Below are 14,837 nucleotides of genomic sequence, written 5' to 3'. Positions count from 1 at the left end.
AGCCTGATGCGGGGCTCGATCCCAGGACCCTGGGATCATGACCTGAGCCGAAGGCAGACGCTCAACGACTGAGCCACCCAGGCGCCCCGAGTACATATATTTTTTAAAAGATTTTATTTATTCATTTGAGAGAGAGAGAGAGCACGAGCAGGGGGAGGGGCAGAGGGAGAAGTAAACTCTCTGCTGAGCAGGGAGCCCAATTTGGGGCTCTATCCCAGGACCCTGAGATCGTGACCTGAGCTGGAGGCAGATACTTAAACATCTGAGCCACCCAGGTGCCCCTAAGTACATGTATTTTTAAAAGAATAATTATAAAGCAAACATTTATGTTACCTCTACCCTAGAAATATTATTTTTAAATTGTTTTTGGGACGCCTGGGTGGCTCAGTCGGTTGAGTCTCTGCCTTTGGCTCAGGTCATGATCCCAGCATCCTGGGATCGAGCCCCTCATCGGGCTCCTTGCTCACCAGGGGCCCTGCTTCTCCCTCTGCCTGCCACTCCCCCTGCTTGTGCTCGTGCTCTCTGACAAATAAATAAATAAAATCTTTTTTAAAAATAAAACTTTTTAGGGGCGCCTGGGTGGCTCAGTTGGTTAAGCGACTGCCTTCGGCTCAGGTCATGATCCCGGAGTCCCGGGATCGAGTCCCACGTCGGGCTCCCTGCTCAGCAGGGAGTCTGCTTCTCCCTCTGACCCTCCTCCCTCTCGTGGTCTCTGTCTCTCATTCTCTCTTTCAAATAAATAAATAAAATCTTATAAAAAAAATAAAACTTTTTAGGTTTTCAAAAAATAAGGAAAGTATAAAAAACACCTGTGTACTTCTTTCCTAGAATTAACAAATACATGTTCTCTTTTTTGGTCTCCTTTTTTTAAGTTAACAAGACAACAAAACAGAATGTATTTTATCCTACACCTTGTTTACATACAGTACTTTATGTTCACTCTTTTGTGAAAACTTCAATGGACCAAGGCCAATATTGACAGCTCGATATTTTGAGGTTTCAGTAGTCTTAGAGTTGGCCCTGAGTGAAGGTTCTTGTGTCTTTCCAACAACATTTCATTAATCTTTGAAAAATTCCTTGCTTCCTGGCTCAACAAGATATCGCAGGCTCACCTTGTACCTTTCAGCCGTAGTCACAGACTCGGTCTTTTCGGCAACCAGCCCTACCTAGTTCCTTTTAGAGACTATGATCTGAATGCTAAGATGCTTTGTTAGGATGCAGAAGTGTCAAAATAAATGCAGCTTTTTTTTTTTTTAAGATTTTATTTATTTGAGGGCGCCTGGGTGGCTCAGTTGGTTAAGCGACTGCCTTCGGCTCAGGTCATGATCCTGGAGTCCCTGGATCGAGTCCCGCATTGGGCTCCCTGCTCAGCAGGGAGTCTGCTTCTGCCTCTGACCCTCCCCCCTCTCATGTGCTCGCTCTCTCTCATTCTCTCTGTCTCAAATAAATAAAATATTTTTTAAAAAGATTTTATTTATTTATTTTATTATTTTATTTATTTATATATTTATTTATTTATGCCGAGCAGGGAGTCCGATGCGGGACTCGATCCAGGGACTCCAGGATCATGACCTGAGCCGAAGGCAGTTGCTTAACCAACTGAGCCACCCAGGCACCCAAAATAAATGCAGCTTTACAGATACAGATGAAGTCCTTTTTGCTCTGTGAAATGGTTGTTATCACCTTCACATTTCCCCTGCTTATTCAAGGGGGTGACCATCTTTTCAATATATTTATTGGCCATTCGAGTTTCCTTGTTTCCCAGCTGCTGCTTCTTTGTCCATTTTCCTGTTGTTAAAACTTCCATGGCATGTCCAAATTGTTTTGCCTTTTTTAAAAAAAAGATTTTATTTATTTATTTGACAGAGAGAGATAGTGAGAGCAGGAACACAAGCAGGGGGAGAAGCAGGCTTCCTGCTGAGCAGAGAGCCTGATGTGGGGCTCGATCCCAGGACCCTGGGATCATGACCTGAGCCGAAGGCAGACCCTTAATGACTGAGCCACCCAGGCGCCCCTGTTTTGCTTTTTTTTTTTTTTTTTAAGATTTTATTTATTTATTTGACAGAGACATAGAGAGAGAGCACAGATAGTCAGAGTGGCAGGCAGAAGGAGAGGGAGAAGGAGAGCAAGAAGCAGGATCCCCGCTGAGCAGGGAGCCGGACGCGGGTCTCGATCCCAGGACCTTGGGATCATGACCTGAGCAGAAGGCAGCCGCTCAACCGACTGAGCCACCCAGGCACCCCTTGTTTTGCTTTTATTATTTTTTTTTATTTATATTTATTTGAGAGAGAGAGAGAATGAGAGACAGAGAGCATGAGAGGGGGGAGGGCCAGAGGGAGAAGCAGACTCCCCGCCGAGCAGGGAGCCCAATGCGGGACTCGATCCTGGGACTCCAGGATCATGACCTGAGCCGAAGGCAGTCGCTTAACCAACTGAGCCACTCAGGCGCCCCTTGTTTTGCTTTTATAAATAATGCTGTGATCAACATCTTCACACATGCACGTTTGCTCATTTTTCTGATCCATTCCTTATCATAAGTTTCTAAAAGTGGAATGTCGGGGACAAAGGATATAGTTTAAATTTACAACTTTTTGGGATCGAGCGCCGCATCGGGCTCCCTGCTCGGCGGGAAGCCTGCTTCTCCCTCTCCCACTCCCCCTGCTTGTGTTCCCTCTCTCCCTGTCTCTCTCTGTCAGATAAATAAATAAAATATTAAAAAAAATAAATTTACAATTTTTTTTCTTTTTAAGAAACAATCATTTAAAAATCCAAATCAAAGGGGCACCTGGGTGGCTCAATCGGTTAAGCATTTGGCTCAGGTCATGATCCCAGGGTCTTGGGATCGAGCCCCGCATCAGGCTCCCTGCTCAGCAGGGAGTCTGCTTCTCCCTCTCCCTCTGCCACACTCACTTGTGCTCTCTCTCAAATAAATAAAGTCTTATTAGAAATCCAAATAAAAAAGACTGTGTACATCTACACTCCCCCCCGCAGCAGCATGTGAGTGCCCGTCTTCCCACACCCTTCCCAGAACTGAGCGTCATGATTTTAGTTTCCTTCTTTGAGGGTTGGGGATGTTTTTGATTGGGAATGTGCTTGCTTAAGATGTGCTGGATTCCGGGGTGCCTGGGTGGCTCAGTCGGCTGAGCGGCTGCCTTCAGCTCAGGTCATGATCCCAGGGTCCTGGGATCGAGCCCCGCATCGGGCTCCCTGCTCAGTGGAGAGTCTGCTTCTCCCTCTCTCTCTGCCTACTTGTGCTCTCTCTCTCTATCTCTCTGTCAAATAAATAAATAAAATCTTTAAAAAAAAAAAAAAAAGATGTGCTGGATTCCACCTGTAAAGTCCCTGCGCCGTGTTGGCTGTGTTCTCAAAAGTTCCCAGGCGTCCTAGAGAGGAGAGAGGGGTTCTAGCAGCTCGCCACCCTCTCCTAGCCTCCTGGGACCTCAGCCCCTTGACCGCTGCCTTCCGGAGGCTCCTCTCAGAGGTCCCCCCTCCGGAAGAGCTATTTGCTAAATCTGGCAACACTACCCTCAGGTTCCCCTTCTACTCCTCTCACCTAGACTGCAGCAGTCGCCTCCGGGTCTCACCCCTATGGCCCTTCTCGACACCCGCCTCTGCTCGTAGCCCTCCTGCTACACTTAGAATCCCATCTAAACTCCTGAGCTTGGCCTTCAGAGGCCTGCCAGCTGCAGGCCTGGCCCTTCTCTCAGACCCCATTGCCAACCGTTCCCCAGTCCCCTGCAGCCCCCTGGGCCTCCTGGTTGTTTCCTGTTAGGATAAGCTGGGCCAGCCTCACAGTCTTTGCACTTATTTACCTCTGCTTAGAATGCTCTCTCCCCCAAGCATTCTCTGCTCAAATGTCACCACACCAGAAAGGCCTTGTCAGGCCACCTCGTCTAAAACAGCACCTCCCCTGCCCCGACCGTGCTTTATTTTTCCCTAACACACATTACCCGTCATTATTTTATACTTTGACTTGCTTAATGTGTTTGTTCTTTGTCTTCCCTCACCAGGAATGTAAGCTTGATAAAAGCTGGAACTTAAAGTGTTTTACTGGTTTGTTTTTCCAGTATTATCTCCCTGGTGCCTAGGATAATGCCTGGCACTTCTCAGACCTGGATCTGACAGGCTGTCCTGCACGGCAGTTAAGGGCACGGCGGTGAGTCAGTCTTTCTGGGTTTAAGCCCCTGCTCTGCTGGTTGCTTTCCAGCTGTGTCACTTGGGGCAAGTTACTTAACCATCCTTTCTACCGTCTGTAAAACGGGGATGACAATCTACTTTAATTGGGTTATTTTTAAAAATATTTTATTTATTTATTTGACAAAGAGAGAGAGCAAGAGAGCAGATACAAGCAGGGGGAATGGGAGAGGGAGAAGCAGGCTTCCTGCGGAGCAGGGAGCCTGATGCGGGGCTCGATCCCAGGACCCTGGGATCATGATCTGAGCCGAAGGCAGACGCTTAACGACTGAGCCACCCAGGCGCCCTAATTGGGTTATTGTGAGAATTAAATGAGTTAATCCATGTGAAAACATAGGCTGGTGTTTAGTGTTTGTCACTATTACAGTTTTTGAGAGAATTTTTTTTTGTAAGATTTTATTTATTTGACAGAGAGAGACAGAGCGAGAGAGAGAACACAAGCAGGGGGAGTGGGAGAGGGAGAAGCAGGCTTCCCGCGGAGCAGGGAGCCCAGCATGGGGCTCGATCCCAGGACCCTGGGATCATGACCTGAGCCGAAGGCAGACGCTTAACCGACTGAGCCACCCAGGCGCCCCCTCTATCACACTGTCTTATGCTTGTTCTCATGTCACACCCATTGGAATGGAACCTGCGAAAGAGCTGGGACTTTGGGGAGGGGGAGAGAGACTGGCCGCAGGAAGACCGGTTAGGAGGTTGGCCAGAGCTCTAGAACTTTGATTTGCTAGGAGGGTCAGGAGCAGCTGGCTGGCTGGTAGAGAGCAGGAGGCTAGAGGACTTGACAGCTTGAAGCTTCATTTGCATAGCACTTTACATAAGACTGAGAAAAGAGCAATTGTCCATATCAAAGAATGGAGTGGGGAGGCAATGGAGATAATGGTGGTGAGGAAGGGGGACTAAAGTCCCAGCAGTCCCAGGGCGCCTGGCTGGCTCAGTCGGTAAATAAAGTCCCAGCAGTCCCAACAAGCCAGTTCTTGGTACTGTCACTGATTTTGAGTCATCAAGGGCTAAGGATCAAGTGTGGGGCTGGAGAGAAATAGAATATAGAAATATTAGGGCGCCTGGGTGGCTCAGTCGGTTAAGCATCTGCCTTCAGCTTGGGTCATGATCCCAGGATCCTGGGATGGAGCCCTGTTGGGCTCTCTGCTCAGAGGGGAGTCTGCTTCTCCCTCTCCTTCTCACACTCCCCCTGCTTGTACTCTCTCTCTCTCTCTCAAATCTTTGTTTATTTGAGAGAGCATGAGCAGGGGGAGCGACAGGCAGAGGGAGAAGCAGGCTCCCCGCTGAGCAGAGAGCCCTACAGGGCTCCATCCCAGGATCCTGGGATCATGACCCAAGCTGAAGGCAGATGCTTAACCAAGTGAGCCACCCAGGTACCCCAAGAATACAGAAATCTTTAAGATGTAATGGACAAGACTTGGTGGCCGGATGTGGGGCATGAAGGAAAGGGAGGGTGATGGCTTCGTTTCTAGTTTAAGCAACTGGGGGGATGGTGGTGCCATCTACTCAGAGCAACTGGGAGGTCTGGAGGAATCCAGGAGTTAGACTGATCGGAACACAAGCTCTGAGCTGGGGGAAAATGCTTGGCTCTAGAGATGGTAATTGGAATGCACAATGAAATCATGACAAAATGCCTTTTTCTTCTGAGATCCCTTTCGGCAAATTACCAGAAATGTTTATATGCAAATGCTTTCTGGTTGCAGATGGGGCTTCTCCACCTCATCTAGACCGTTCTATAACCCCCAGATACTTCTAGCAACGGAGGGTCCCTGTAAAGAAGGGGTCCAGAAGCTTAAACTTCCTTAGCTTCGGGGTATCTGCCTCTGCCCTTGTGGATGTGTTGGATGAGAGAAGGCAATTGCGGGAAGAATCTTGAGGAATGCCTACAATTGATGGACGGGTCCAGGAGAAGTGGCCTGTGAGGGAGACTGAGAAGGGGCATCCAGGGAGGTAGGAGGTAGGAGGAGACTGGGAAAGGCTTCACAGAAGGCAGGAAGAATGGCTGTTTAGAGGATCATTATCACTAGCAATCAACTGCCAAGTTCTGCTAACGCTTCCTCTGCAATGTCTCTCCCTCTAACTCCACTGCCACCTCCTGGCCAATAGTCCTCATTACAACTGCTCCGGCTTCTCTATTTCCAGCCTCTAGTGGAGCCTGGACCATGCCCATCCCTCCTCAACAACTCTCAGGAGCTCCCTGTCACCTCCATACTAATCCCACTACCCAGCCTGGAATGCTGAACCTTTGGCCACCTGGTTCCAGGTACTTATCTATCTCAATCTGCTCCCTCATAAAGAAGATAAGCTGATCTATTCACTATCCCCGCAACCCTCAACCTTTTGTGGCTGGGTCATCTTCCTGAATTGCCCACCCTTCACGCCTAAATTTTTCAAGGTCAGGCTCAAATGACATCTTATCTAGGAAGCCCTCCCTGATGCCCAGTGGATCGGATCTGACCCTTGACCACCTTCTCTTGTGACATCAAAACACTGCCCTGATTTTCACAAGCTCACAGATCACCCCCAATGAGACTAAATTCTTGAGAGTAGAGACTGTCATCTTCTCTGCTGTCTCTCTCATTTTACCCAGTACAGGGCCAGACACTCAGTGGGCAGAGGAAATGCTGGTCAGGAGAGAACACCCACTACCACCCAAATGTAGGAACAAGAAGTCACAGATTCAACTACCCCCAGGAGCCAGACAAATATGACAAATGCACAAAGTTACCCAGTGCAAGACAATTAGGAATGGTGGGGCCTATGGCAAGTAGGAGACTTCATTCTTCTGCGTAAAGTATTAATTACCCTCAGAACATTAAAACACTCTGTAAAGCATATCTGAAAACTAAACTTGACCTGAAGAGTCATGAGTTTGAGACTCTGAAATATGGGTCCAAAGTACACCCCTCTATTTAGGCAGTTCTTTAGAGCTTTCAAAGCAATTTTACATCAGCAACTCTATCTCCCTTATACATGTGAGAAAAGTGAGGTTCAGCGAAGTGAGGTACTTCTTTTTTTCTTAAGATTTTATTTATTTTTTGACAGAGAGAGAGACAGCAAGAGAGGTAACCCAAGCAGGGGGAGTGGGAGAGGGAGAAGCAGGCTTCCTGCTGAGCAGGGAGCCTGATGTGGGGCTTGATCCCAGGACCCTGGGATCATGACCTGAGCCGAAGGCAGACGCTTAATGACTGAGCCACCCAGGTGCCCTGAAGTGAGGTACTTCTTAAGATGACACAGCAAGGAATTAGTAGGACAAGGCTAGGTCCAACCCATTTGGACTCTGGCCTGGCTTCCTGTCTTCTTCTTTTTTTTTTTTTTTAAGGTTTTATTTATTTATCTGAGAGAGAGAATGGGAGACAGAGAGCATGAGAGGGAGGAGGGTCAGAGGGAGAAGCAGACTCCCTGCTGAGCGAGGAGCCCGACGCGGGACTCGATCCCAGGACTCCAGGATCATGACCTGAGCCGAAGGCAGTCGCTTAACCAACTGAGCCACCCAGGTGCCCCCCTGGCTTCCTGCCTTCTGAAGGTGATGGGAAGAGGGTCTAAAAAGATGGGCATCATTCACATTTTAGAAACTAAGGCTATTTTTTTTAAAGTTTTTATTTATTTATTTGACAGAGACAGAGACACAGCGAGAGAGGGAACACAAGCAGGGGGAGCGGGAGAGGGAGAAGCAGGCTTCCCGTGGAGCAGGGAGCCCGATGCGGGGCTCCATCCCAGGACCCTGGGATCATGACCTGAGCCGAAGGCAGACGCTTAACGACTGAGCCACCCAGGCGCCCCACTAAGGCTATTTTTTAGGGCAATATTACATTCACAGCATTGAGGGGAAGGTACAGAGATTTATTATACACATCTGGTCCCCACACATGCAGAGTCTCTCTATGATCAACATCCTTCACGATAGTGGGACATTTGTTACAATTGATGAACCTACATTGACACAGTCTAATCACGCTAAGTCCATGATTTACACTTTAGTTAACTGTTGGTATTGTACATTTTATGGGTTTAAAAAAATGTATGACAACATGTATCTACCATTAGAGTATCATAGAGAGAATTTTCTGCCCTAAAAATCCTCTGTCCTCTCCTCCTATTCATCACTCCCCCACTGACCCCTGGCAACAACTGATCTTAGTCTCCATAGTTTTGCCTTTTCCAGAATGTCATAGAGTTGGAATGATACAGTTTGTAGCCTTTTCAGATTGGCTTCTTTCACTTGATAATATGCATTTAACTTTCCTCCATGTTTCTCTCTCTCTCTTTTTTTAGAGAGGGAATCAGGGGTAGAAGGGGCAGAGTGAGAGCGGGAGAGAGAATCTTAAGCAGGCTCCACGTCCAGCGCAGAGCCCAGTGTGGGGCCTGATCTCAGAACCCTGAGGTCATGACCTGAGCCAAACTCAAGAGTTGGATGCTTAACTGACTGAGCCAACCAGGTGCCCCTCCTCCATGTTTCTCTGTGGCTCAATAGCTCATTCTTTTTAGTGCTGAATAGTATTTCACTGTCTGGATGTATCACAGTTTATCCATTCACCTACTGAAGGCCACCTTGGCTGCTCCCAAGTTCTGGCAATTATGAATAAAACTGCTATAAACATCTATTTGCAGATTTTTGTGTGGATATAAGTTTTTTTTTTAACTCCTTTGGGAATTAAAAGGAGTGTGATCGCTGGATTGTATGGTAAGAGTATGTTTACTTTTGTAAGAAACCACCAAACCATCTTCCAAAGTGGCTGTAGCATTCCCACCAGCAATGAATGAGGGTTCCCATTGTTCCACATCCTTGTTGGCATTTGGTGTTGTCAGTATTCTAAATTTTGGTCATTCTAATAGATGTGTAGTGGTATCTCACTGTTGTTTTAATTGGCATTTCCCTGATGACACATGACGTGGAACATCTTTTCATACGTTCATGTGCCATCTGTATGTCTTCTTTGGTGAGGTGTTTGCTAGGGTCTTTGGCCCATTTTTTAATCAGGTTGTTTTCTTATTGAGTTTTAACAGTTCTTTGAATATTTTGAATAACAGTCCTTTATCAGATGTCTTTTGTAAATATTCTCTCCCATTCTGTGGCTTGTCTTCTCATTCTCTTCACAGTGTCTTTCACAGAGAAGTTTTTAATTTTTTTTAAGATTTTATTTATTTATTTGACAGAGAGAGACACAGTGAGAGAGGGAACACAAGCCAGGGGCGTGGGAAAGGGAGAAACAGGCTTTCCGCAGAGCAGGGAGCCCAATTCGGGGCTCGATCCCAGGAACCTGGGATCATGACCTGAGCCGAAGGCAGACACTTAACAACTGAGCCACCCAGGCTCCCCAGAAATGTTTAATTTTAATGAGATCCAGATTACCAGTTATTTCTTATATGGACCATCCTTTTGGTATTGTTTCTAAAAAGGCATCAACACCACTGTCAAGGTCATCTAGGTTTTCTCCTATGTTATCTTCTAGGTGTTTCACAGTTTTGCTCTGTACATTTAGGTCTGTGCCCCATTTTGAGTTAACTTTTGTGATGGGTATAAGGTCTGTGTCTAGGTTAATATTTTTGCTTGTGCATGTCCAGTTGTTCTAGTTCCACTTGTTGAAAAGAGTATTTTCACTCCATTGTATTACATTTGCTCCTTTGTCAAGATCAGTTGACCATATCAATGTGGGTCTACTTCTGGGCTCTCTATTGATCTATTTGTTCCATTGATCTATTTGTCTATTCTTTTGCCAGTATCACGCTGTCTTGATTACTGCAGCTTTACAGTAAGTCTTGAAGTCAGGTAGTATCAGTCTTCCAACTTTGTTCTCCTTCAATATTTTGGCTATTCTGGCTCTTCTGCTTCTCAGTATAAACTTTAGAATCAGCTTATTGATATTCACAAAATAACTTGCTGCGATTTTTATTGGGATTGCACAGAATCTATAAATCAAGTTGGGAAGAATGGACATCTTGACAATATTCAGTCTTCATCACTCACTTTTGATTCAACTGAAATTTAATTTGTCAAATGGAACAATCTCCTTTTCACAGGATTGTTTGAAATGTTTTTCATTGTTCAGTAACTACCTAGAATACTGTAAACCCTGTGTGGATGTCCCTGCTCTCAGGCAGCTTATCTTTTAGAGGGGAAGGGAGCAGACGATAAACAAGCATACAAATAAATTAGTGATTTCAAATAAGTGTTGTGAAGAAAGCATGGAATAGGGAGTGACTGGCAGTGAAAGGGCTATTTAATACCAGGGAACTTCCCCAAGGAGGCAACATTTGAACTGAGACCTTCACGAAAAGGGAGAGCTAAGGAAAAACTTTCAGAGGAAACAACAAAAATGAAGGCTCTGGAAGCAGAAAAGAACTTGATGGATGGTTTGAAGAAGGGCATGGTGGCTTCAGTACAGTGAACAAGGGGTAAATGAAGTTTTAAAAAAAAGTAGACAGGGGTCATAGCCTGTAGGATATTTATTTTTAAAATTTAAGTATAAAATACATGCTTTGAGGTACACAAAGTACACAAATTTTAAGTACACAGCTCAATGAATGTCTACATCTGTATATACCCATGGAAATGACCTCATCCAGATCAAGATAGAGAACATCGGTCAGCAGACATTTTTTGGTAAAGCACCAGACAGAAAATAGTTTAGGCTTTGTGGGCCTAGGGCCTGTGTTGCAACTACTCAGCTCTAGTACTGTAGTAGGGAAGCAGCCAGATGCCATGTAAATCAGTGGGTACATTTCTAGTAGAGCCCTGTGGCTCTTCCCAGGTAAAATCTGTCTCTCAATGGTTATTTTTATTTTTATCAGCTGCTCTTGCACTTTATATAAATGGGATTATATATATTCTCTTGTGCCTGGCTTCTTCAGCTCAACATGTCTGTCCTGTGGAGATTTTAAGTCATGATACATAATTTGGGTTTTTATTTAAGTGAATTAAGATGCCATTTGGGGGGGGTCATAGGTGTGAGAGCAACATGATCTGATTTATATGTAAAGGTCACTCTGGTTGCTATGTGGAGAATGGAGTAGAGAAACAGGAGTGGATGTGGGAAACCCAGTCAGGGGTAATCCAAGCAAGAGATAATGGTGACTGGCTCAAGGGTGATAGTCATGGAAATAGAAGAGAGATTTGGGGTTTATTTTCAGTTTGAGCTCATGAATCCCATACCAGTTATTTTTGTTTTTAACCAAGTATTATAATACAAGTAGTTCACACTAATAAATTTCCTGAATAATCTTTCTGAGACTGGCTTAGTGGATTTTCATGTATAAACCATGTTCCTATCCTCAAGGGGTTAATAATACTTTTTGGGGTGGAGGGGACAGACCATGAATCCAGATATAATGCAATCAGTGCTTTATGAAACCCCGGAGGCTATGGGAGCCAACAGTATGAAAACCAGCCTAGGTGTGGTCAAAGGAGAGAGATCACCTGGGGGTTGTCACCCTTGAGCTGAATTTTGAAGGAAGAATAACTGAAAAAGGACGAAAAGGTTTATGGGAAGGCCAAGAGATGTGAGATCTCTTGGAAGCTCAGTGTGGTTCTTTTTTTTTTTTTTTTTAAAGATTTTATTTATTCATTTGAGACACAGAGATATATATAGAGAGAGAGCATGAGCAGTGGGAGAAGCAGAGGAAGAGGGAGAAGCAGACTCCCCGCTGAGCCAGGAGCCCGACGCGGGGCTCGATCCCAAGACCCTGGGATCATGACCTGAGCCGAAGGCAGACCCTTAACCATCTGAGCCACCCAGGTGCCCCGCTCAGTGTGGTTCTATGCTGGGGTCTCAGAAATATGTAAGCTTGGTATAAAAAAAGACTGAACTGGCCCTAAATGGATAGGCATTCAACCACTTTTTCAATCAAACAATCTGTCCTGGGTGCTTTTGTATGCCTTGAGGCCCCAGCATAGGCCAGAGGTAGCAAACTGGCAACCTGTGGCTGAATTTGACCCTTTTGGCCAGCAGGGTGACCACTGGAACAGTGGTTTGAACAGTGGCTGTTCTTGCGGGACAGAGCCTATAGTCTCCAGTCCCTCATGTTTCTCACCTGACCCTCTTCATTTTATTTATATTACCTTCCTAGGTATTTGAGTTTTCTTTCTTTATTTACATTTATTTTCTTAATAAAGTATAAGGAACATACAATGTTATGTTAGTTTCACGGGTACACGTGTTTGAGTTTTCAACCCTGGTCTTTGCTGTAAGAAAAACAGATCTTCAAATCAGTGACACCGAGAGAAGGATCAACTCTTTGAGTAAACCAGGTAAGAACTAAACTGAGTGGATGAAGAGGACCTGAATGAGAACTTTATCAGGGCTTCCTAACCTGACTTTAGTTGGTAAATTTTGCCTGTGTATCCTTGTGATTTAGACTGCTTGGCTATGAATCCTGGCTTTGGGCTCTGTCACTGGTTAATCTTTGAGCTTCAATTCATTTGTAAAATGGAGCTTGTTGGGATTAAAAGAATTAGTGCACAAAGTGATCTCAGTAGAAGGTAACTGTTGTTATTCTTTTCTGGGGTGAGGCATCTCAAAGGAGTTCTTAACCTAGAAAGTTGGCCAACAAATGGCATATAGGTGCTTGGGAGCTATCGGGAATAACTCCCTTGTGTAAAACGAAGCAGCTCTCTATGTAAGTGGACTGCCGTGGGGAATCCAGAGGCCCAGGCTCTACTGCTAACGTGCTTAAAGGACCTGACAAATTGCTTTAGCTTTCCGGGTGATGTATTAAAAAACGGTGGACTAGTCCGATTTGGCAGCCGCAATGCAGCTCCAGGAGCACTTTCGCTGGTGGAGGATAAAGACGCTCTGCCGCCGGGCAAGCGCGGAGTCTCCGAGAGGACTACATCACCCAGCCTGCTTTGCGCTTCAGGCAGCGCCCTACGCTAGCACGCGAGCCTCCCCGTTCCCCCAACCTCCAGTTACTGTCTCTCGCGAGAGGACGGGCCGCGCCGGCGGTAGCGATAGTGAGCTGTGGTGGTGGTGCTGGTGGTGGTGGTGGCGGCCGAGACGGCGGCGGCCATTTTGGTGGGGCCTCGGAAGCGGCGGCGGCGGTTCGCTGAGAGTAGCGTCTTCCATTTTTCCCACCCACCGCCCGCATCTCTTGTGCCGTGAGAGGAGGCAGTGGAAGCAAGGCGGTGGCAGTAGCCACGGGCCCCAGGGGAATTTAAAGGCCGCGAAGGCGGCAGCCAAGAGGGGGCCCTCCCCCCTCCTCGGCGGGAGGGGGGGTGGTGCGCACGCCCCCGAGGACGCAGGTAAGGAGAGGGAGACAAGATGGCGGACGCCCCACAGTTCCCCCTCCCCTGACGGGTGACTGCGCGCGCATCTTTCCGCCACCGCCTCTCCTCCCACCTTCCCGGGGTGCTGCGCGCGCACCTTCGGCCGGGGCCCCGGGGCCGGTGCGCGAGGCTGTCGGCGCGAGCCCATAGAGACAGGCTGAGGGGGGCCAGGCCGGCCAGCACAGGGCCCGGGCGCATCTCCTCTCCCCTCCCGCCCGTCTGCGCACGCGTGCCTGAGCGAGCGAGCGAGCCCTAAGAGGACGGACCCAGGTGCGCTCCTGCCCGCCCACCAACCCCATTCCCCCCCCCCCAAGGGGCGCGCGGGAAGAGGAAGGGGGGCGTGGGACGAGGAGTCGGGGCGCGCGCCCACCATATCCAGTCAGTAACCAGGACCTGGCGGCACGAACCCTCCCTTATGTCAGCCCTTCGCGGTCTGGTGGTGGGGGGCTCCCTGACGGGTAGGGATGAGAGACTTCCCAGCCTGCGACCCTTGTGTGCGTGGGTTTGGGCTCTGGCGGGAGCCCCCGGGCGGTGCGCGCAGCCGGCTCTCTCCACTTCCAGGCGCGCACGCGCGGGCCCCTCCCCCAGTCTGTCGCGCACGTTGGGTGGGGTGGGAGTCTAGGAGGGGGCGGGGCTAGTTTAGGGTTAGTGGCAACTTGGGGCAGAGGTCAGGGGTCACGCCGGGTCAGTCTGTTGGAAGGAGTTGGGAGAGAGCGGTGAAGCGGGGGAGTCAAGAGTTCAGGCGTCTTGGATTCTGGTTAGCTCGGGTCCTGTGAATCTGTTGTGGAGGAAGGAGTGAATCAAAGGCTGCACCGTGGTGAAGGAATTTCCTTAAACACTGGGGAAACACTTCCGGGCCTTTGGTGGGTTTACCCCACCTGTTTCCGGGGCATGGTTCTTTGCTGAGCGGTCTTTCTCACTTCGGACTTCTCTTCTAATGTCTCCTGCTGCAGTTCTTGGGTTTGGGGAAGTGTCTCATGGCTCAGGTATAGGAGTTACAGGGCCCTGCCCAGAGAGGAAGGGTGGATTCTCCTGTGATTTTTGTGCAGCCCTCACTGCAAAGGAGAGCCAACATCTTTGAGCTTCTGGATGTGACAGCTCTTTTTGCTTTATTTGCTCTCCATTCAATGGTTGGAGCCTTTTACACTTCAGCTTTTTAAACTTTTTTTTTTTTTTTGCTTCAGTGCTTCTCCTCCAGCCAGAATCTCAGGTCTCTAGGGAATTTTGTTTTTGAAAAACATGATTTGCTTTTATTTTTCTGAAATGTGAGCTTTTCTTACTACTGTAACTCTCTTCTTTTCAACCTTTGATTTGGGTATACTTAAAAGCCTCAAAAGTTGTTGTAAAGAAGGCTTTGATAGGTGTTGGTAAATGTGGATTGGTT

The 14,837-nt window shown here is 47.5% G+C and overlaps 1 protein-coding gene across 6 annotated transcripts in view; it reads left to right on the top strand.

Moving 5' to 3' along the window:
• Positions 1–13,094: 13,094 nt before the first annotated feature.
• Positions 13,095–14,837, top strand: part of SRCAP (Snf2 related CREBBP activator protein) — a 32,092-nt gene continuing 30,349 nt past the window's right edge. For 2 of the 6 annotated variants that reach the window (XM_034988844.1, XM_034988845.1), the window contains exon 1: positions 13,506–13,723. The gene's annotated coding sequence lies outside the window, so the exon portion shown is untranslated. Of the gene's footprint in view, positions 13,430–13,505; positions 13,724–14,183; positions 14,317–14,346; positions 14,440–14,837 lie in introns of those variants that run through there. The other 4 variants (XM_034988846.1, XM_034988841.1, XM_034988843.1 and 1 more) reach the window with 4 other exon arrangements.

This window comes from Mirounga leonina, unplaced genomic scaffold (genome assembly GCF_011800145.1).
Source record: "Mirounga leonina isolate KUSES-001 unplaced genomic scaffold, KU_Mleo_1.0 Mir_454, whole genome shotgun sequence".
NCBI classification, from domain to species: Eukaryota; Metazoa; Chordata; class Mammalia; order Carnivora; family Phocidae; genus Mirounga; species Mirounga leonina.
The sequence above is the reverse complement of the archived record's forward strand: the minus strand, read 5'-3'. Positions and strand labels throughout refer to the sequence as shown.